Source organism: Cricetulus griseus, chromosome 3, assembly GCF_003668045.3.
Source record: "Cricetulus griseus strain 17A/GY chromosome 3, alternate assembly CriGri-PICRH-1.0, whole genome shotgun sequence".
In the NCBI taxonomy this organism is placed as follows: Eukaryota; Metazoa; Chordata; class Mammalia; order Rodentia; family Cricetidae; genus Cricetulus; species Cricetulus griseus.
Window position 1 is genome coordinate 138,599,534 of NC_048596.1, and position 22,502 is coordinate 138,622,035.

Here is a 22,502-nt window from a genome sequence, read left to right on the forward strand (position 1 = left end):
ATGCATTTCTGGTCTTTGGCAGTCTGAGTGTGCACTTTCTCTTGGCAGAACTCAGCCTCCTTGAGTCTCCCCCTCATAGGAGTTCTTGGGATGGGAAACACCGATGCAGTGTCCACAACCTCAGACCTATTTCAGGGACCCTTGAGGAGTAAGGTGTGTCCCCTAAAGACAGATGGTCCGAGACGGACAGCATGCCTTGGAAAAAAGGCACAGAAACAGAAGGAGGTATGGGAAAGAGAAACACACATAGACAGGGACAGAGACAGACACAGAGACAGAGACAGAGACAGAGATGTGGTGAAATGGAGACAAACACATAGAGAAGGAGATTGTTAAACAATGTCTGGCAGCCCTGCCAGGTCTTCTGTCACTTGGGAAGAAGGCCTAAGAGGAAACTTTGTCGTGGTCTGACCTGAAGCACCTCAGGTCTTTGGTAGGACAGAGTGTTGTAGATTTCAGGAGCATTGCCACAGTAATATAGAGGCCTGCCTGGTTTTGAGATAGAGTTTGAAGGAGGAGGAGGACGAGGCCCAGGGGAAGGCTGACAATGAGGAATAAGAGGCATGGAGAACAAGGCTACAGCTGATGCTAGCTAGCTTTGAGATGGAGAGAGCAAGTTGAGTTTGCACTGTCCAGTGACCCCAGGGGACGGGGAATCAGGGCTGAGGTTTTCCTAGGGGGCCTTTAGGATGTTTCTTGAAGAGTGTGCTCGTTGCTGTATCTGAATGTGTTGTGTTGACAGAAACTGGTTGGTTGACTGCAGGGTGGGGCAAAGATCCTCTTACAGGACAAGCAGGAGCTCTTGGGCCCTGGAGCGAACCCGGCCAACCTCTGACAAGCAATGCTGGAGGTTTTGGGCAGAGCAGGAGTGGTGAGACAGCAGAAGTGATCTGATCATCCCATGGAGACTAGCAAAGATAAGCCCTCCCAGCTCCAATTCGACAGTTCCCACTGGAACGGTGGCATGTGCTTTTATGTGTTCACAGTGTCCCACTCTGGGTCCTGCATGGCCTGAGTGCACAGAGGATGGCCCAGCATCCTTCGCACAGGGCTGGTTGCTCCTGACTAAGCCTCCAGTGAAGTTGCCTGGTGTTGCTGACATGCCTGAGAAGGCCCGAAAATGGAAGATGAAGGTACGCCTCCCAAGAATTGCCCCATATGCTCAGGATTCTCGGGTCTTGGTGGTGTTGCTAGGCATTGACCATTCGTGCTTCCGGGCCTGTGTGCACGTGTAACAGACTTAGGTGCTCAAGGTGCTGCCTGGTTGCCTGTAGGGGCCCATTGCAGTGTGTTCGCATTCCCGGGCTGGGGCATTTGTTGATATTTCTTCTGGCACCCCACCAACACCCGCGCTGTCCATGAGTGACTGTGCTGAATATCTGGGTGCAAGGGCACTGCAGCGTGCATGGATCGATGATGATTCAAGTCAAACATTCCTTGGAAAAGCTGAACAAAATGAGTGAAATCTCAGTTCGCCTCTCTCATCGGGACTGAGGTCCGGCACCTTGGTTCACCCACGTCCTCCGGGAGTCAGACACAGGCTTGGGAACCACTCCACTGCTCCTGCCCTCCTCCTGCAGTAGGCCGACTCCCTCTCTACCGAGGGGGTTGGTGGTTCTTTCCCCCACTCTGCCAGCAATCACGGCCATGGTGAAGACAGAGTGTTGACCTATTGCTGGGATTCTCCCCTTGCTCTGGCTGACTTGAAATCCTGAGAGGCAGTGGGTTGATGTGCTGGCTCCTAGCAGTGGCCCTCAGCCAGATTGCAGGCTTAGCAGCGGGAGCAGGAAGAACAGAGGCCCCTCTAAATTGCCCTGCTCATACTGGATGGCAGGCCGTGGGTGGAGCCTTCTTCCAAGTCTTCGAGTGGGTTGTAGCCTGGCAGTGTTGCTGCTGACATAGACTGTCATGTCCTGGCTGCCGCGCAGTTTGCCCTGGCTCATGGCTTCTTGTGCTTTGGTGGTTGTGGTCTCTTGAATTTCAGGGAATCTGTCAGGTGGATGAAGGCTGATGGGGAGGGGTTGTGTGGTTGCAAGCCCAGAAGGTACTCATGAGTCCTGGTTTTGGAAGGAAAGGAAGAGCCTCCTCAATGCGAGGGGATAAAGGAGCCTAAACCAGACTGGCATTCAGATTGACAGTCAGCCATTGGAACCTCATTTAGCCTCTGCAGAAGGCACCACTGGAAAGCAGACACATCAGGATACCTGGAGGTAGCAAAGGTGTTGACCTGTGTAGGAATCGGTACTCTGGAGTCCTTTGGTTATGTGGCACTTCTCATAGACACCGAGGTCATTCTTGCTGGCCTCCAGGTGGAAGGCAATGGTGTCAAGATACTCTTCTGCTATTCGGGTACTAGTGGCCTGTCTGGACTCTAGGCAATGTCAATGTCAGATAGGACATGGATGGTGTTTGGAAGCCTCTGGAGCAAGTTGTGATTCCTCCCGTGGGGCCTCTCTGGCGGCCAGCTTAGGAAACAATGGCAGAAATGCCCTTGAGGTGCAAGGCTGTATGGAGTTTGGAACTGACTGCCTCAAACCTATGCTCATGTGCAGTGGAGTATGCCCAAGAGACCCTGGATTGCTGGGATTCATTTCTGGTCTTTGGCAGTCTGAGTGTGCACTTTCTCTTGGCAGAACTCAGCCTCCTTGAGTCTCCCCCTCATAGGAGTTCTTGGGATGGGAAACACCGATGCAGTGTCCACAACCTCAGACCTATTTCAGGGACCCTTGAGGAGTAAGGTGTGTCCCCTAAAGACAGATGGTCCGAGACGGACAGCATGCCTTGGAAAAAAGGCACAGAAACAGAAGGAGGTATGGGAAAGAGAAACACACATAGACAGGGACAGAGACAGAGACAGAGACAGAGACAGAGACAGAGATGTGGTGAAATGTAGACAAACACATAGAGAAGGAGATTGTTAAACAATGTCTGGCAGCCCTGCCAGGTCTTCTGTCACTTGGGAAGAAGGCCTAAGAGGAAACTTTGTCGTGGTCTGACCTGAAGCACCTCAGGTCTTTGGTAGGACAGAGTGTTATAGATTTCAGGAGCATTGCCACAGTAATATAGAGGCCTGCCTGGTTTTGAGATAGAGTTTGAAGGAGGAGGAGGACGAGGCCCAGGGGAAGGCTGACAATGAGGAGAAAGAGGCATGGAGAACAAGGCTACCGCTAATGCTAGCTAGCTTTGAGATGGAGAGAGCAAGTTGAGTTTGCACTGTCCAGTGACCCCAGGGGACAGGGAATCAGGGCTGAGGTTTTCCTAGGGGGCCTTTAGGATGTTTCTTGAAGAGTGTGCTCGTTGCTGTATCTGAATGTGTTGTGTTGACAGAAACTGGTTGGTTGACTGCAGGGTGGGGCAAAGATCCTCTTACAGGCCAAGCAGGAGCTCTTGGGCCCTGGAGCGAACCCGGCCAACCTCTGACAAGCAATGCTAGAGGTTTTGGGCAGAGCAGGAGTGGTGAGACAGCAGAAGTGATCTGATCATCCCATGGAGACTAGCAAAGATAAGCCCTCCCAGCTCCAATTCGACAGTTCCCACTGGAATGGTGGCATGTGCTTTTATGTATTCACAGTGTCCCACTCTGGGTCCTGCATGGACTGAGTGCACAGAGGATGGCCCAGCATCCTTCGCACAGGGCTGGTTGCTCCTGACTAAGCCTCCAGTGAAGTTGCCTGGTGTTGCTGACATGCCTGAGAAGGCCCGAAGATGGAAGATGAAGGTACGCCTCCCAAGAATTGCCCCATATGCTCAGGATTCTCGGGTCTTGGTGGTGTTGCTAGGTATTGACCATTCGTGCTTCGGGGCCTGTGTGCACGTGTAACAGACTTAGGTGCTCAAGGTGCTGCCCGATTGCTTGTAGGGGCCCATTGCAGTGTGTTCGCATTCCCGGGCTGGGGCATTTGTTGATATTTCTTCTGGCACCCCACCAACACCCGCGCTGTCCATGAGTGTCTGTGCTGAATATCTGGGTGCAAGGGCACTGCAGCGTGCATGGATCGATGATGATTCAAGTCAAACATTCCTTGGAAAAGCTGAACAAAATGAGTGAAATCTCAGTTCGCCTCTCTCATCGGGACTGAGGTCCGGCACCTTGGTTCACCCACGTCCTCCGGGAGTCAGACACAGGCTTGGGAACCACTCCACTGCTCCTGCCCTCCTCCTGCAGTAGGCCGACTCCCTCTCTACCGAGGGGGTTGGTGGTTCTTTCCCCCACTCTGCCAGCAATCACGGCCATGGTGAAGACAGAGTGTTGACCTATTGCTGGGATTCTCCCCTTGCTCTGGCTGACTTGAAATCCTGAGAGGCAGTGGGTTGATGTGCTGGCTCCTAGCAGTGGCCCTCAGCCAGATTGCAGGCTTAGCAGCGGGAGCAGGAAGAACAGAGGCCCCTCTAATTTGCCCTGCTCATACTGGATGGCAGGCCCTGGGTGGAGCCTTCTTCCAAGTCTTCGAGTGGGTTGTAGCCTGGCAGTGTTGCTGCTGACATAGACTGTCATGTCCTGGCTGCCGTGGAGTTTGCCCTGGCTCATGGCGTCTTGTGCTTTGGTGGTTGTGGTCTCTTGAATTTCGGGGAATCTGTCAGGTGGATGAAGGCTGATGGGGAGGGGTTGTGTGGTTGCAAGCCCAGAAGGTACTCATGAGTCCTGGTTTTGGAAGGAAAGGAAGAGCCTCCTCAATGCGAGGGGATAAAGGAGCCTAAACCAGACTGGATTTCAGATTGACAGTCAGCCATTGGAACCTCATTTAGCCTCTGCAGAAGGCACCACTGGAAAGCAGACACATCAGGATAACTGGAGGTAGCAAAGGTGTTGACCTGTGTAGGAATCGGTACTCTGGAGTCCTTTGGTTATGTGGCACTTCTCATAGACACCGAGGTCATTATTGCTGGCCTCCAGGTGGAAGGCAATGGTGTCAAGATACTCTTCTGCTATTCGGGTACTAGTGGCCTGTCTGGACTCTAGGCAATGTCAATGCCAGATAGGACATGGATGGTGTTTGGAAGCCTCTGGAGCAAGTTGTGATTCCTCCCGAGGGGCCTCTCTGGCGGCCAGCTTAGGAAACAATGGCAGAAATGCCCTTGAGGTGCAAGGCTGTATGGAGTTTGGACCTGACTGCCTCAAACCTATGCTCATGTGCAGTGGAGTATGCCCAAGAGACCCTGGATTGCTGGGATGCATTTCTGGTCTTTGGCAGTCTGAGTGTGCACTTTCTCTTGGCAGAACTCAGCCTCCTTGAGTCTCCCCCTCATAGGAGTTCTTGGGATGGGAAACACCGATGCAGTGTCCACAACCTCAGACCTATTTCAGGGACCCTTGAGGAGTAAGGTGTGTCCCCTAAAGACAGATGGTCCAAGACGGACAGCATGCCTTGGAAAAAAGGCACAGAAACAGAAGGAGGTATGGGAAAGAGAAACACACAGAGACAGAGACAGAGACAGAGACAGAGACAGAGACAGAGACAGAGATGTGGTGAAATGGAGACAAACACATAGAGAAGGAGATTGTTAAACAATGTCTGGAAGCCCTGCCAGGTCTTCTGTCACTTGGGAAGAAGGCCTAAGAGGAAACTTTGTCGTGGTCTGACCTGAAGCACCTCAGGTCTTTGGTAGGACAGAGTGTTGTAGATTTCAGGAGCATTGCCACAGTAATATAGAGGCCTGCCTGGTTTTGAGATAGAGTTTGAAGGAGGAGGAGGACGAGGCCCAGGGGAAGGCCGACAATGAGGAGAAAGAGGCATGGAGAACAAGGCTACTGCTGATGCTAGCTAGCTTTGAGATGGAGAGAGCAAGTTGAGTTTGCACTGTCCAGTGACCCCAGGGGACAGGGTTTCAGGGCTGAGGTTTTCCTAGGGGGCCTTTAGGATGTTTCTTGAAGAGTGTGCTCGCTGCTGTATCTGAATGTGTTGTGTTGACAGAAACTGGTTGGTTGACTTCAGGGTGGGGCAAAGATCCTCTTACAGGCCAAGCAGGAGCTCTTGGGCCCTGGAGCGAACCCGGCCAACCTCTGACAAGCAATGCTGGAGGTTTTGGGCAGAGCAGGAGTGGTGAGACAGCAGAAGTGATCTGATCATCCCATGGAGACTAGCAAAGATAAGCCCTCCCAGCTCCAATTCGACAGTTCCCACTGGAACGGTGGCATGTGCTTTTATGTGTTCACAGTGTCCCACTCTGGGTCCTGCATGGCCTGAGTGCACAGAGGATGGCCCAGCATCCTTCGCACAGGGCTGGTTGCTCCTGACTAAGCCTCCAGTGAAGTTGCCTGGTGTTGCTGACATGCCTGAGAAGGCCCGAAGATGGAAGATGAAGGTACGCCTCCCAAGAATTGCCCCATATGCTCAGGATTCTCGGGTCTTGGTGGTGTTGCTAGGCATTGACCATTCGTGCTTCCGGGCCTGTGTGCACGTGTAACAGACTTAGGTGCTCAAGGTGCTGCCCGGTTGCTTGTAGGGGCCCATTGCAGTGTGTTCGCCTTCCTGGTCTGGGGCACTTGTTGATATTTCTTCTGGCACCCCACCAACACCCGCGCTGTCCATGAGTGTCTGTGCTGAATATCTGGGTGCAAGGGCACTGCAGCGTGCATGGATCGATGATGATTCAAGTCAAACATTCCTTGGAAAAGCTGAACAAAATGAGTGAAATCTCAGTTCGCCTCTCTCATCGGGACTGAGGTCCGGCACCTTGGGTCACCCACGTCCTCCGGGAGTCAGACACAGGCTTGGGAACCACTCCACTGCTCCTGCCCTCCTCCTGCAGTAGGCCGACTCCCTCTCTACCGAGGGGGTTGGTGGTTCTTTCCCCCACTCTGCCAGCAATCACGGCCATGGTGAAGACAGAGTGTTGACCTATTGCTGGGATTCTCCCCTTGCTCTGGCTGACTTGAAATCCTGAGAGGCAGTGGGTTGATGTGCTGGCTCCTAGCAGTGGCCCTCAGCCAGATTGCAGGCTTAGCAGCGGGAGCAGGAAGAACAGAGGCCCCTCTAATTTGCCCTGCTCATACTGGATGGCAGGCCCTGGGTGGAGCCTTCTTCCAAGTCTTCGAGTGGGTTGTAGCCTGGCAGTGTTGCTGCTGACATAGACTGTCATGTCCTGGCTGCCGCGCAGTTTGCCCTGGCTCATGGCTTCTTGTGCTTTGGTGGTTGTGGTCTCTTGAATTTCAGGGAATCTGTCAGGTGGATGAAGGCTGATGGGGAGGGGTTGTGTGGTTGCAAGCCCAGAAGGTACTCATGAGTCCTGGTTTTGGAAGGAAAGGAAGAGCCTCCTCAATGCGAGGGGATAAAGGAGCCTAAACCAGACTGGCATTCAGATTGACAGTCAGCCATTGGAACCTCATTTAGCCTCTGCAGAAGGCACCACTGGAAAGCAGACACATCAGGATACCTGGAGGTAGCAAAGGTGTTGACCTGTGTAGGAATCGGTACTCTGGAGTCCTTTGGTTATGTGGCACTTCTCATAGACACCGAGGTCATTCTTGCTGGCCTCCAGGTGGAAGGCAATGGTGTCAAGATACTCTTCTGCTATTCGGGTACTAGTGGCCTGTCTGGACTCTAGGCAATGTCAATGCCAGATAGGACATGGATGGTGTTTGGAAGCCTCTGGAGCAAGTTGTGATTCCTCCCGAGGGGCCTCTCTGGCGGCCAGCTTAGGAAACAATGGCAGAAATGCCCTTGAGGTGCAAGGCTGTATGGAGTTTGGACCTGACTGCCTCAAACCTATGCTCATGTGCAGTGGAGTATGCCCAAGAGACCCTGGATTGCTGGGATGCATTTCTGGTCTTTGGCAGTCTGAGTGTGCACTTTCTCTTGGCAGAACTCAGCCTCCTTGAGTCTCCCCCTCATAGGAGTTCTTGGGATGGGAAACACCGATGCAGTGTCCACAACCTCAGACCTATTTCAGGGACCCTTGAGGAGTAAGGTGTGTCCCCTAAAGACAGATGGTCCGAGACGGACAGCATGCCTTGGAAAAAAGGCACAGAAACAGGAGAAGGTATGGGAAAGAGAAACACACATAGACAGGGACAGAGACAGACACAGAGACAGAGACAGAGATGTGGTGAAATGGAGACAAACACATAGAGAAGGAGATTGTTAAACAATGTCTGGCAGCCCTGCCAGGTCTTCTGTCACTTGGGAAGAAGGCCTAAGAGGAAACTTTGTCGTGGTCCTAACTGAAGCACCTCAGGTCTTTGGTAGGACAGAGTGTTGTAGATTTCAGGAGCATTGCCACAGTAATATAGAGGCCTGCCTGGTTTTGAGATAGAGTTTGAAGGAGGAGGAGGACGAGGCCCAGGGGAAGGCCGACAATGAGGAGAAAGAGGCATGGAGAACAAGGCTACAGCTGATGCTAGCTAGCTTTGAGATGGAGAGAGCAAGTTGAGTTTGCACTGTCCAGTGACCCCAGGGGACAGGGTTTCAGGGCTGAGGTTTTCCTAGGGGGCCTTTAGGATGTTTCTTGAAGAGTGTGCTCGCTGCTGTATCTGAATGTGTTGTGTTGACAGAAACTGGTTGGTTGACTGCAGGGTGGGGCAAAGATCCTCTTACAGGCCAAGCAGGAGCTCTTTGGCCCTGGAGCGAACCCGACCAACCTCTGACAAGCAATGCTGGAGGTGTTGGGCAGAGCAGGAGTGGTGAGACAGCAGAAGTGATCTCATCATCCCATGGAGACTAGCAAAGATAAGCCCTCCCAGCTCCAATTCGACAGTTCCCACTGGAACGGTGACATGTGCTTTTATGTGTTCACAGTGTCCCACTCTGGGTCCTGCATGGCCTGAGTGCACAGAGGATGGCCCAGCATCCTTCGCACAGGGCTGGTTGCTCCTGACTAAGCCTCCAGTGAAGTTGCCTGGTGTTGCTGACATGCCTGAGAAGGCCCGAAGATGGAAGATGAAGGTACGCCTCCCAAGAATTGCCCCATATGCTCAGGATTCTCGGGTCTTGGTGGTGTTGCTAGGTATTGACCATTCGTGCATCCGGGCCTGTGTGCACGTGTAACAGACTTAGGTGCTCAAGGTGCTGCCCGGTTGCTTGCAGAGGCCCATTGCAGTGTGTTCGCCTTCCTGGTCTGGGGCACTTGTTGATATTTCTTCTGGCACCCCACCAACACCCGCGCTGTCCATGAGTGTCTGTGCTGAATATCTGGATGCAAGGGCACTGCAGCGTGCATGGATCGATGATGATTCAAGTCAAACATTCCTTGGAAAAGCTGAACAAAATGAGTGAAATCTCAGTTCGCCTCTCTCATCGGGACTGAGGTCTGGCACCTTGGGTCCCCCACGTCCTCCGGGAGTCAGACACAGGCTTGGGAACCACTCCACTGCTCCTGCCCTCCTCCTGCAGTAGGCCGACTCCCTCTCTACCGAGGGGGTTGGTGGTTCTTTCCCCCACTCTGGCAGCAATCACGGCCATGGTGAAGACAGAGTGTTGACCTATTGCTGGGATTCTCCCCTTGCTCTGACTGACTGAGAGGCAGTGGGTTGATGTGCTGGCTCCTAGCAGTGGCCCTCAGCCAGATTGCAGGCTTAGCAGCGGGAGCAGGAAGAACAGAGGCCCCTCTAATTTGCCCTGCTCATACTGGATGGCAGGCCCTGGGTGGAGCCTTCTTCCAAGTCTTAGAGTGGGTTGTAGCCTGGCTGTGTTGCTGCTGACATAGACTCTCATGTCCTGGCTGCCGCGCAGTTTGCCCTGGCTCATGGCTTCTTGTGCTTTGGTGGTTGTGGTCTCTTGAATTTCGGGGAATCTGTCAGGTGGATGAAGGCTGATGGGGAGGTGTTGTGTGGTTGCAAGCCCAGAAGGTACTCATGAGTCCTGGTTTTGGAAGGAAAGGAAGAGCCTCCTCAATGCGAGGGGATAAAGGAGCCTAAACCAGACTGGCATTCAGATTGACAGTCAGCCATTGGAACCTCATTTAGCCTCTGCAGAAGGCACCACTGGAAAGCAGACACATCAGGATACCTGGAGGTAGCAAAGGTGTTGACCTGTGTAGGAATCGGTACTCTGGAGCCTTTGGTTATGTGGCACTTCTCATAGACACCGAGGTCATTCTTGCTGGCCTCCAGGTGGAAGGCAATGGTGTCAAGATACTCTTCTGCTATTCGGGTACTAGTGGCCTGTCTGGACTCTAGGCAATGTCAATGCCAGATAGGACATGGATGGTGTTTGGAAGCCTCTGGAGCAAGTTGTGATTCCTCCCGAGGGGCCTCTCTGGCGGCCAGCTTAGGAAACAATGGCAGAAATGCCCTTGAGGTGCAAGGCTGTATGGAGTTTGGAACTGACTGCCTCAAACCTATGCTCATGTGCAGTGGAGTATGCCCAAGCGACCCTGAATTGCTGGGATGCATTTCTGGTCTTTGGCAGTCTGAGTGTGCACTTTCTCTTGGCAGAACTCAGCCTCCTTGAGTCTCCCCCTCATAGGAGTTCTTGGGATGGGAAACACCGATGCAGTGTCCACAACTTCAGACCTATTTCAGGGACCCTTGTGGAGTAAGGTGTGTCCCCTAAAGACAGATGGTCCGAGACGGACAGCATGCCTTGGAAAAAAGGCACAGAAACAGAAGGAGGTATGGGAAAGAGAAACACACATAGACAGGGACAGAGACAGAGACAGAGACAGAGACAGAGACAGAGATGTGGTGAAATGGAGACAAACACATAGAGAAGGAGATTGTTAAACAATGTCTGGCAGCCCTGCCAGGTCTTCTGTCACTTGGGAAGAAGGCCTAAGAGGAAACTTTGTCATGGTCTGACCTGAAGCACCTCAGGTCTTTGGTAGGACAGAGTGTTGTAGATTTCAGGAGCATTGCCACAGTAATATAGAGGCCTGCCTGGTTTTGAGATAGAGTTTGAAGGAGGAGGAGGATGAGGCCCAGGGGAAGGCCGACAATGAGGAGAATGAGGCATGGAGAACAAGGCTACAGCTGATGCTAGCTAGCTTTGAGATGGAGAGAGCAAATTGAGTTTGCACTGTCCAGTGACCCCAGGGGACAGGGTTTCCGGGCTGAGGTTTTCCTAGGGGGCCTTTAGGATGTTTCTTGAAGAGTGTGCTCGCTGCTGTCGAGGTATCTGGATGTGTTGTGTTGCCAGAAACTTGTTGGTTGACTGCAGGGTGGGGCAAACATCCTCTTACAGGCCAAGCAGGAGCTCTTGGGCCCTGGAGCGAACCCGGCCTACCTCTGACAAGCCATGCTGGAGGTTTTGGGCAGAGCAGGAGTGGTGAGACAGCAGAAGTGATCTGATCATCCCATGGAGACTAGCAAAGATAAGCCCTCCTAGCTCCAATTCGACAGTTCCCACTGGAACGGTGGCATGTGCTTTTATGTGTTCAGTTTCCAGCTCTTGGTCCTGCATGGCCTGAATGCACAGAGGATGGCCCAGCATCCTTCGCACAGGGCTGGTTGCTCCTGACTAAGCCTCCAGTGAAGTTGCCTGGTGTTGCTGACATGCCTGAGAAGGCCCGAAGATGGAAGATGAAGGTACGCCTCCCAAGAATTGCCCCATATGCTCAGGATTCTCGGGTCTTGGTGGTGTTGCTAGGTATTGACCATTCGTGCATCCGGGCCTGTGTGCACGTGTAACAGACTTAGGTGCTCAAGGTGCTGCCCGGTTGCTTGCAGAGGCCCATTGCAGTGTGTTCGCCTTCCTGGTCTGGGGCACTTGTTGATATTTCTTCTGGCACCCCACCAACACCCGTGCTGTCCATGAGTGTCTGTGCTGAATATCTGGATGCAAGGGCACTGCAGCGTGCATGGATCGATGATGATTCAAGTCAAACATTCCTTGGAAAAGCTGAACAAAATGAGTGAAATCTCAGTTCGCCTCTCTCATCGGGACTGAGGTCCGGCACCTTGGGTCCCCCACGTCCTCCGGGAGTCAGACACAGGCTTGGGAACCACTCCACTGCTCCTGCCCTCCTCCTGCAGTAGGCCGACTCCCTCTCTACCGAGGGGGTTGGTGGTTCTTTCCCCCACTCTGGCAGCAATCACGGCCATGGTGAAGACAGAGTGTTGACCTATTGCTGGGATTCTCCCCTTGCTCTGACTGACTTGATATCCTGAGAGGCAGTGGGTTGATGTGCTGGCTCCTAGCAGTGGCCCTCAGCCAGATTGCAGGCTTAGCAGCGGGAGCAGGAAGAACAGAGGCCCCTCTAATTTGCCCTGCTCATACTGGATGGCAGGCCCTGGGTGGAGCCTTCTTCCAAGTCTTAGAGTGGGTTGTAGCCTGGCTGTGTTGCTGCTGACATAGACTCTCATGTCCTGGCTGCCGCGCAGTTTGCCCTGGCTCATGGCTTCTTGTGCTTTGGTGGTTGTGGTCTCTTGAATTTCGGGGAATCTGTCAGGTGGATGAAGGCTGATGGGGAGGGGTTGTGTGGTTGCAAGCCCAGAAGGTACTCATGAGTCCTGGTTTTGGAAGGAAAGGAAGAGCCTCCTCAATGCGAGTGGATAAAGGAGCCTAAACCAGACTGGCATTCAGATTGACAGTCAGCCATTAGAACATCATTTAGCCTCTGCAGAAGGCACGACTGGAAAGCAGACACATCAGGATACCTGGAGGTAGCAAAGGTGGTGACCTGTGTAGGAATCGGGTCTCTGGAGTCCCTTGTTGGTGTAGCACTTCTCTTAGACACCGAGGTCATTCTTGCTGGCCTCCAGGTGGAAGGCAATGGTGTCAAGATGCTCTTCTGCTATTCGGCTACTAGTGGCCTGTCTGGACTCTAGGCAATGTCGAAGCCAGGTAGAACATGGATGGTGTTTGGAAGCCTCTGGAGCAAGTTGTGATTCCTCCCGAGGGGCCTCTCTGGCGGCCAGCTTTGGAAACAATGGCAGAAATTCCCTTGAGGTGCAAGGCTGTATGGAGTTTGGAACTGACTGCCTCAAACCTATGCTCATGTGCAGTGGAGTATGCCCAAGAGACCCTGGATTGCTGGGTTGCATTTCTGGTCTTTGGCAGTCTGAGTGTGCACTTTCTCTTGGCAGAACTCAGCCTCCTTGAGTCTCCCCCTCATAGGAGTTCTTGGGATGGGAAACACCGATGCAGTGTCCACAACCTCAGACCTATTTCAGGGACCCTTGAGGAGTAAGGTGTGTCCCCTAAAGACAGATGGTCCGAGACGGACAGCATGCCTTGGAAAAAAGGCACAGAAACAGAAGGAGGTATGGGAAAGAGAAACACACATAGACAGGGACAGAGACAGAGACAGAGACAGAGACAGAGATGTGGTGAAATGGAGACAAACACATAGAGAAGGAGATTGTTAAACAATGTCTGGCAGCCCTGCCAGGTCTTCTGTCACTTGGGAAGAAGGCCTAAGAGGAAACTTTGTCGTGGTCTGACCTGAAGCACCTCAGGTCTTTGGTAGGACAGAGTGTTGTAGATTTCAGGAGCATTGCCACAGTAATATAGAGGCCTGCCTGGTTTTGAGATAGAGTTTGAAGGAGGAGGAGGACGAGGCCCAGGGGAAGGCCGACAATGAGGAGAATGAGGCATGGAGAACAAGGCTACAGCTGATGCTAGCTAGCTTTGAGATGGAGAGAGCAAATTGAGTTTGCACTGTCCAGTGACCCCAGGGGACAGGGTTTCCGGGCTGAGGTTTTCCTAGGGGGCCTTTAGGATGTTTCTTGAAGAGTGTGCTCGCTGCTGTCGAGGTATCTGGATGTGTTGTGTTGCCAGAAACTTGTTGGTTGACTGCAGGGTAGGGCAAACATCCTCTTACAGGCCAAGCAGGAGCTCTTGGGCCCTGGAGCGAACCCGGCCTACCTCTGACAAGCCATGCTGGAGGTTTTGGGCAGAGCAGGAGTGGTGAGACAGCAGAAGTGATCTGATCATCCCATGGAGACTAGCAAAGATAAGCCCTCCTAGCTCCAATTCGACAGTTCCCACTGGAACGGTGGCATGTGCTTTTATGTGTTCAGTTTCCAGCTCTTGGTCCTGCATGGCCTGAATGCACAGAGGATGGCCCAGCATCCTTCGCACAGGGCTGGTTGCTCCTGACTAAGCCTCCAGTGAAGTTGCCTGGTGTTGCTGACATGCCTGAGAAGGCCCGAAGATGGAAGATGAAGGTACGCCTCCCAAGAATTGCCCCATATGCTCAGGATTCTCGGGTCTTGGTGGTGCCGCTAGGACTGACCGTTCGTGTTTCCGGGCTTGTGTGCACATGTAACAGACTTAGGTGCTCAAGGTGCTGCCCTGTTGATTGCAGGGGCCCATTGCAGTGTGTTAGCATTCCTGGCCTGGGGCACTTGATATTTCTTCTGGCATCCCACCAACACCCGCGCTGTCCATGAGTGTCTGTGCTGAATATCTGGGTGCAAGGGCACTGCAGCATTGGTGGATCGATGATGATTCAAGTCAAACATTCCTTGGAAAAGCTGAACAAAATGAGTGAAATCTCAGTTCGCCTCTCTCATCGGGACTGAGGTCCGGCACCTTGGGTCCCCCAAGTCCTCCGCGTGTCAGACACAGGCTTGGGTCCACTCCATTGCTCCTCCCCTCCTACAGCAGTTGGCAGACTCCCTGTCTCCTGGAGCTGGTTCTTTCCCCCACTCTGCTTGCAAACACGGCCATGGCGAAGACAGTGTGTTAACCTCTTGCTGGGATTTTTCCATTTCTCTTGCTGACTTTAAATCCTGAGAGGCAGTGGTACATCTACTGGCTCCCAGCAGTGGCCCTCAGCCAGGTTGCTGGCTTCTCAGAGTTTGTATGAAGAACAGAGGCCCCTCTAATTTGCCCTGCTCTTACTATTTATCAGGCCCTGGGTGCTGCTAGGACTATCAATCGTGTACCCATGCATAGTCAACTTTTGTCCTCATGGTGCTGCCCTGTTGATTTCAGGGTCCCATTGCAGTGTGTTTTCATTCCCTGGCTTGGGTATTTCTTGGTGTTTTTGTCACCTCACCAACACCCATGCTCTCCATTAGTGTCAGTGCTGAATATCTGTGTATAGAGTACTACATCATGTGTGGATTAATGATTTAAATCAAACATCCCTTGAAAAAGCTGAACAAAATAATTGAAAGCTCAGTTTTCAACTCCTATGGGTACTGTTGTCCTGCACCTTGGTCACTCATGTCCTCTGGGTGTCTGATATTGTCTTGCGAATCACTCCACTGCTCCTGTCCTCCTCCAGCAGTAGCCAGACTCCCTCCCGATGTGTTGGTTCTTTCTCTCACTCTTCTATGGTTACATCAAATTCACATTCTATATTTCATCTAGGCCCAGTGTGTAGAACCTTGAAGAAATTGTTTCCTAGTCTGAATTTTCCTTTCTTCTAATTCATAATGCCTTAATCTGAAACCTCTCTATCTGCATAATCCTTTCAGTTCTAGGTTCCCTTTTGTAAGAGAACACAGATACTCACTTGGAAGTCATTCTTTGTAGACTCTAGACATATCTACTTTTCTTATGGACAACACATTGTTTATATCCTATCTTCTCTGTGGTCTTTCAAATATCTTTAATGCTCATTTGCATCCGAAAACCTCAATCCTTTTAATCATATAAAAAATCCATCCAAGGGACTGGGTCTAGAAGGCCTGGCATTTTACCTACTGAAATCTCTGTCAGTCTATGGGTTTAATGACTTCATCACACAGCATCCATGCTATGTGTTTCTTATTGCAATCCCCTAACCATTAGGTCTATGTGTCCAAAATGGCAAATTCATATTGCCATTGCAGTATTGCAAAATTTTGCAAAAGTCCTTGTGTAATTCCATAGGACTTTTACATAAGAACTGAGCAGTGCCTGCATACAAGGACCCAGGGGGTGGTGTCAGGATGCTCAGACCTTCTCTGGTTCACAGCACAGCAATAGTAGAAATTGATCTTTCCTTTCTTGCATAGCTTTTACCTTCTGCCTCCCATCCTGATTGGGATTGGCAGGGCAAGATCTACAAATTTGATTTTGGACATCAGTTTAAAAGCTACAACCTTCCCAATATGGCTTTCTGTAATGGCTATTTGTTGTCTCTAGACTCCATCAGATCCCCAGTTATTCATATGGATACCTTTAATGTTTGAATATTAGACAATGGCACCAAGGTTTTTTCCTATTCTAATCCCTTTCCCTGGGACTTAATGGTATTTATTTATCTCACAACCATCAGGCAGCACAAGGCAATTCAGTAGGGTATATCAGGGAAGGCACTGTCTATCTAGCCCCAGAGCCATGAACTCTGTATCATTTCAATACCTTCTCTGCAGACAGCAGTGGGATTATATTTCAGCTCCATGTTATCCTACATAGCTGTAACAAGCTATTATTAGTCAAGATTCCTTGACTAATCTGATGAGGAATGTCCCCAGGAATGTGGAGTAGGCATCCAACACAGGCTATGGAGGTACAAATAACAACCTTGAGAGAATGGATCCTTCTTAACTATTTTTGTCCCTGGTGCTCAGAAACTAATGCACTAGTGCTGGACCATGAATAGCCGATGACCTGTCTTTGACATCATCAGGGCCAATGTTGGGATCACAATATGCAAAGAGTTCACAAGGCCTGAGTATTGTCTTAATACTGACAACTTAATAGTTGTCAGCAGTCTAATGCTAACAGCCAAAGCAGTGAGAACAAGTGTGGCTCTATTGATCCACTGAACTTATCTTGAGCAGCTGGAAAAGCTACCAATCACATATGGTGTGTCGGGCCTTTCTGTGCTGAGGCCCAAGCAACAGGACAGTAGAAACAGGGCATGGTGTCTCCTTGTTGCTTTCCTGAGACCCAGTTTACAGGCTGTTATTCCCAATCCTTGTTTCCTCATCTGGGAAATCCTATACTGTCCAGGTGCACATCTGTAGGAGAGCACTGAGTGCTCTCTCAAGAGGGCATTTTGTGCCACTTTACTCTTATTCAAGTCTCTAGTGGCCAATACACTGCCCATGTTCCTGTCTTCTCTGCTGTCTTTCAGTGATCTAAGATGCTGTTCTGGAGACCACAACCTCACATCTTTCAGGTAAGTGGAAAGATCAGCCCAAATTCGGGATCTGTGATGGTCCTGTGACTTCAACATTTAGAGTTTCTGGAAGTCTATGAATCTAATGACTTTAGAAGCACAGTATTTATGTTCTTGATTGTTTCTTGGAACCTTCTACAACTTAGACCTATGTGTCCATAATGGCTATCTAATTTTCCCTTTCTTGGAACCTTCTAGAGGATTTGAGCATGAACCACTGATCAAGGACAACATCATAGTACCCATAGGTGGAGTCACAATGCTAAGTCCTGTTATTGTTCACACCATGGTGATAGAGGAACTTAAAATTTCCTTCCATGCCTGTTTTTTTACCTTTTGTCTCCCATCCTCCTTGGGATTGACTTGGCCAGAACTTCTAGTCTCATTGCAACAGAAGCTTTACAATCTACAACCTTGTCAGGATGACCTTCAGGAGTGATTACTTTGCAGGCCCCAGATTCATGGTGATCTTCAGGTCACTTCTCTGGCTAATTGGACATGAGGATACTTGGAAAGTTCTAGGGCTGGATATTTTTGATTGAATGTCCTTCTCCTATGACTTTTTGATCACTCTATAATCCATGAGGCAACAGAATTCCAGATAATCCATGAGGCAACTGAAGTCCAAATAGGAGGGTTTTCGGGGTAGACATTCTCTTCCCAGACCCCAAGTCAGTGGACTCAATATGTTCCCTCAATTAGTCCCAGCATCACTTGAAGACCTTCACAATAAAGATAACAGGAATACATTTCAGCTTCAGGTATATTTAACTATGCTGGAACCCGGTTCTGTGTCTACTCCAATGAGGAATTTCCACATAGACTTACAGCTAGCATCTACCTCAGAGTATTGACTTGCAAGTGAGAACTTTGAGAAAAAGGTTCCTTCTTAAGGGATTTGTCTGAGGTACTCAGAGGTTGGTAAGATCAGGCTGTACCATTGAACACTGATGCTAAGTCTCTGTCCTTTTGAAGCCCGTTCTGGGTTCACAAGGTGATATGGGGTTTCAAGTCCCTGAGTAGGGTACTTACAAATGTCAGCAGGAAAATGCTAACAGTGAAAACAGTGATTTGACTGGCCCTTTGCATTTACTTTGCCAAGTCTAATAATCTAACCATCAATTACTGTATGCTTGTTTTGTGCTATTTATTATTCAGATGGCAGAAGTGTTATGTTCCACTGAATTACACCTTTTTGCCATGGTCAAATTTCTATGACCTTTCCTTTTCATAAAAGTAAAGTCAAACTAGTGCCTTGACACCATGCTCTTTCTTTGTAGCCACATGATGGAACTACCAAGATGAGATAGCTGGTTTTCTTTGATCCCTTGAAAGAGTTTTTTACCCAGTTGTCCTTTTTCCTTAAACATGTCAAGGCCTACCTCCAAGGCAGTGTTTGCGGCCCTAGTAAGTAAGCAATGCTGTTTGAAGATAAAAAGTGGGTGTAATTTGCTCTGTCCAGGCCTATGTAAATGATGTCATACAAACATCATGGGGAGAGGTGATAATATAAAATTCATGGTCAATATTATCACACTGGGGCCCCAACAATGGGAAAGGGGAGAACATGGTTCTTCCATTCAATGTTGCCTTCTTGGGGCCCTTGTTGAAATCCTGAGATTCCTAGGCTCTGTTTAGCATTCAGTGAATCCTGTACTGTTCTGGTACACATTTGTTAGCAAGCACTGGGTGCTCCTTCAACAACCATCTTGTCTTTCTTTCTACTGTTGTGTATGCTTCAAATAACCATCCCATGTCCTTGTGTCCTTTCTTGTCTTTTCCTTTCTCTTTCTTTTTTACATGAAGCATTAAATGTTAATTATTTATGTATTAGTTATTAGTCTTTATTGGAAATGGATTCTTCTCTCATACAATCAATACTACCCACAGTTTTCCATCCCTCCACTCTACCATTTATACCCTATCTCCAATTTGCCTTGGGTCCCTCAGAAAAGCATGAGCATCCAAGAGACAATATCCAAACAGCCAAACAAAATAGAATAAGACAAGGAAAAAGCCCTACACAGAAGCTTGACAGGGCAACCCAACATGAGGGAAAGCATCCCAAATACAGGCAAAAGCATCAGTGACACACCCATTTGGTCAGTTAGGAGTTTTACAAAAACCCTAAACTAACAGCCACAATATATAAGCAGAGGACCTTGTGCAGAAACATGCTACCCCATGCTTGGAACTTCAGTCTCTGTTCTGTATGCAACCTGCATATTTGATTCAGTCAGCAGTCTTCACCTGAAACCCTCATTCCCTCTGACTCCTACAGTCTTTCTGCACCATCTTTCACAGGATTCCCTGAGCTCTGAGAAAAGGGACCCAATGGAGACTTCCAATTTAGACTCTGTCTACATAACATCAGGCTGTGGGTCTCTGAATCTTCTCCCATATGCTACTGGAGGAAGCCTCTCTGATGACAACTGGACATGGCTCTGATCTAAGAGTATAGCAGAATATTGCTAGAAATTATTTCATTGATTTTTTATACAAGTCATGTTTGGTTTGACCCTATGTCTCTGGACTATTCATTCTCCTATTCCTGGTCATCTAATAGGTGTTGAGCATGGTCTCCCCACTTCTACAAGTTATGCACCATATTTGCCCCAGAACATCTTGAAGCAAGGACAGATTGTAGGTCAGAGGTTTTGTGACTGTGTTGTGTCTATGTTTCTCTTTCAATATTCGGCAGAAATCTTTCCCACACCAAGGGAATAGACCATAGAGTGTAGGATCCATTCAGGCACTGGATCAACCTTTCCACATTCATTGAGCTATGTGGATTTTGTCCTCAACAATTGGGCCCTGACCATCAGTTTGCATAAAGCATCCTTCTGCCCTAACATCAACTAGGGTTGTTTGGAAATCTCCACTGGACCCCCCTCAGCCAAGAACTCAAATAAATGCAACCCAGTCCCACCACTGGGAGCCTTGTCTGACTACAACCTAAACTCCTTATTCACCATTACTAGGAGTCCTCATTAGGCCCACTCAATGATTCTAGGAAGTTCCACTGTACTAGATTCGCACACTGCCCCCCAAAGGCCCTCAACCAATGCCCCAATGCTCAGCTATCTCTCCCCACACTCTCTCCCTCCATCCCATCTTCCCACCACCACCTATCTCCCTATGCTTCCCACTCCCTATCCCCACTTACCCCGAGTCTATCCATAAAATCTATTCTATTTCCCCTTCCCAAGGAGATCCATGCACTCTCACTAGACTGCTCCTCTTTACCTAACCTTTCTGGGTCTATGGATTATACCTTGTTTATTAATTACTTAATGGCTAATACCCATTTATAAGTGAATATATACCATTTTTGTCTTTCTGTGTCTGGGTTGGTTACCTCACTCAGGATGATTTTTTTTCCTAGTTCCATCCATTAGCCTGATGATGTCTGTTTTGTAATAGTTGACTAATAACTTTCTTGCGTAAATTATCACATTTTATCTATCTATCTCTTCTTTAATTCAGGGACATTTAGGTTGTTCCCAGGTTTGGGGTAATATGAATAATGCTGCAATGAACATAGTTAAGCAAGTGTCCTTATGGTAGTATGGAGTGTCTTTGGAATATATGTCCAAGAGTTAGATCAGTTCCCAATTTTTTGAGAAACCATATTTATTTCCAAAGTGGCTGTACAAATTTGCATGCCCACCAGTGATGGAGAAGTGTAATCCTTTACTCTCATCCTCACCAGCATAAGTTATCATTTGTGTTGTTGATATTAGCCATTCTGACAGGTGTAAGATAGGTATCCGATGTGCATTTCCCTTATGGGTAAGGATGTTGAAAGTTTAGTGTTTCTTAGCCATTTGAGAGTCCTTTATTGAAAATTCTCTGTTTAGAACTGTTTCCCATTTTAATTGGATTATTTGAGTTTTTGTTATCTGCTTTCTGGGCACTTTATATATTTTGGATATTATCCCTCTATCAGTTCTGGGTCAATAACAAACTTTTCCTATTGTGCAGGTCACTACTATGTCAGAATGATGGTGTCTTTTGCTGCTCAGTTTCATGAAGTCCCAAGAATTGATTGTTGGTCTTAGTGCCTGTGCTATCAGTGTTTGGTTCAGAAAATCCTATCCTGTACCAATGCTTTCAAGGCTAATTCCCACTTTCTGTTCTATCAGGTTTAGTGTATCCAGTTTTATATTGAGGTCATTGATCCATTTGGGCTTGAGTTTTGTGCAGAGTGGTAAATGTGGATCTGTTTGCATTCTTCTATAAGCCTACATTCAGTTTGACAAGCACCATTTGTTGAAGATGCTTTCTTTTTCTAATTTGTGTTTCTGGCCTTTTCAAAAATAAAAAACAGGGTGTCCATAGGTATGTGGACTTGCGTCTGGGTTTTCAGCTTGATTCCATTGATTAACACATGTCTGCTTTTTATGCCAATACTATGTAATTTTGTTACTATAGCTTTATAGTGCAACTTGCAGTCAGGGATATTCTTTTTTGTTTTTTATTTGTTTGTTTTTCCATGTGACATTGAGAATAACCCTTTTAAGAGTTACCAACAAGATATTTTATATTATTTGGTGCTATGGTGAAAGGTGTAGTTTTCTTCAGTCCATTTGACATTTGTACATAGGAGAGCTACTGATTGTTTTTATTCTGCAGGGCTCAGACAGATGGGCCTCCTATTTTTTATTAATTTACTTTTTATATTCCAATCCCAGTTCTCTCTCCCTTCCTCCCACTCTCCCCACTCTCCCCCACTCAACCTCCCATCTGTTCCTTTGAGAGGGTAAGTCCTCCTCCCCTAGGAAGTCTACTAACTGCTGTGAAAAACAGTACAGCAATTTCTCAGAAAATTAAGAATCAACCTACCTCAAGACCCTGCAATGCCACTTCTGGGCATATACCCAAACAAGGCACATTCATTCACACCAAAAGGACATTTGCTAAACAATCTTCTTTTTTTTTAATTTTTCTGTATTTATTTTGAAATTAAATTTATTCTTTCTTTAATACAGATTTAGACCAAGTTTCAAATAATTACAAAAGAAAAATTGATATACCACTGTTGTGCCCAAATTCTGAACCCCAAATCACCAAGAGGCCCATTTCGATGCAGAAGCAATGAGTCTTTTATTGCAGTTGTTTAATGAGCTAACCCCATTAGCTCAGGCTTTTCATCCTTCCACCACGACGGATGGCTGGGGAAAGACTCTCAGAATCCATGAGACAGGAATCTTATAGGGCAGCATAAGGGTTACATACAGGCTCAGGATTGGTATGCCTCCAGGCTTGGAAGACCTACCCTGTGTTGATTGGTCAACTGGTTGTTAAGGCCCATAGGCCCTCCCAGGGTGGTTGCTGTGCTCTGCACAACAGTGCTCTGCACTGTTGTGCACTTGTACATAAAACACACCCAGAGCTGTAAAGTATAGCCCCACCAGCTAACTTCTGACTGGTTCCTTGCCAGGAGGAGGGCATCTTATCTCCTAGTGAACATGACATGACCAGCAAGGTCAGGCAAGCACATGCTAGCCTTTCATGTCTGCCAAAACATGGCGCTGGTCCCTTCACCACCCAAATAGGATTCA

General features: G+C 48.8%; 8 non-coding genes across 8 annotated transcripts; all 8 read left to right on the forward strand.

The window, feature by feature from the left end:
- The first annotated feature begins 1,407 nt into the window (after window positions 1-1,407).
- LOC113834573 lies at window positions 1,408-1,499 on the forward strand. Its single transcript, XR_003483186.1, has one exon. It is a non-coding gene; the product is annotated as a small nucleolar RNA SNORD116 (small nucleolar RNA).
- A 2,493-nt stretch (window positions 1,500-3,992) lies between these two features.
- Window positions 3,993-4,084, forward strand: LOC113834574. Its single transcript, XR_003483187.1, has one exon. It is a non-coding gene; the product is annotated as a small nucleolar RNA SNORD116 (small nucleolar RNA).
- Window positions 4,085-6,577: 2,493 nt separating this feature from the next.
- LOC113834575 lies at window positions 6,578-6,669 on the forward strand. The gene has a single exon (XR_003483188.1). It is a non-coding gene; the product is annotated as a small nucleolar RNA SNORD116 (small nucleolar RNA).
- Window positions 6,670-9,156: 2,487 nt separating this feature from the next.
- Window positions 9,157-9,248, forward strand: LOC113834578. Its single transcript, XR_003483191.1, has one exon. It is a non-coding gene; the product is annotated as a small nucleolar RNA SNORD116 (small nucleolar RNA).
- Window positions 9,249-11,735: 2,487 nt separating this feature from the next.
- On the forward strand, window positions 11,736-11,827 carry LOC113834576. Its single transcript, XR_003483189.1, has one exon. It is a non-coding gene; the product is annotated as a small nucleolar RNA SNORD116 (small nucleolar RNA).
- A 2,487-nt stretch (window positions 11,828-14,314) lies between these two features.
- LOC113834577 lies at window positions 14,315-14,406 on the forward strand. The gene has a single exon (XR_003483190.1). It is a non-coding gene; the product is annotated as a small nucleolar RNA SNORD116 (small nucleolar RNA).
- Window positions 14,407-14,945: 539 nt separating this feature from the next.
- LOC113834579 lies at window positions 14,946-15,034 on the forward strand. Its single transcript, XR_003483192.1, has one exon. It is a non-coding gene; the product is annotated as a small nucleolar RNA SNORD116 (small nucleolar RNA).
- Window positions 15,035-18,398: 3,364 nt separating this feature from the next.
- On the forward strand, window positions 18,399-18,483 carry LOC113834572. The gene has a single exon (XR_003483185.1). It is a non-coding gene; the product is annotated as a small nucleolar RNA SNORD115 (small nucleolar RNA).
- The last annotated feature ends 4,019 nt before the right edge of the window (window positions 18,484-22,502 follow it).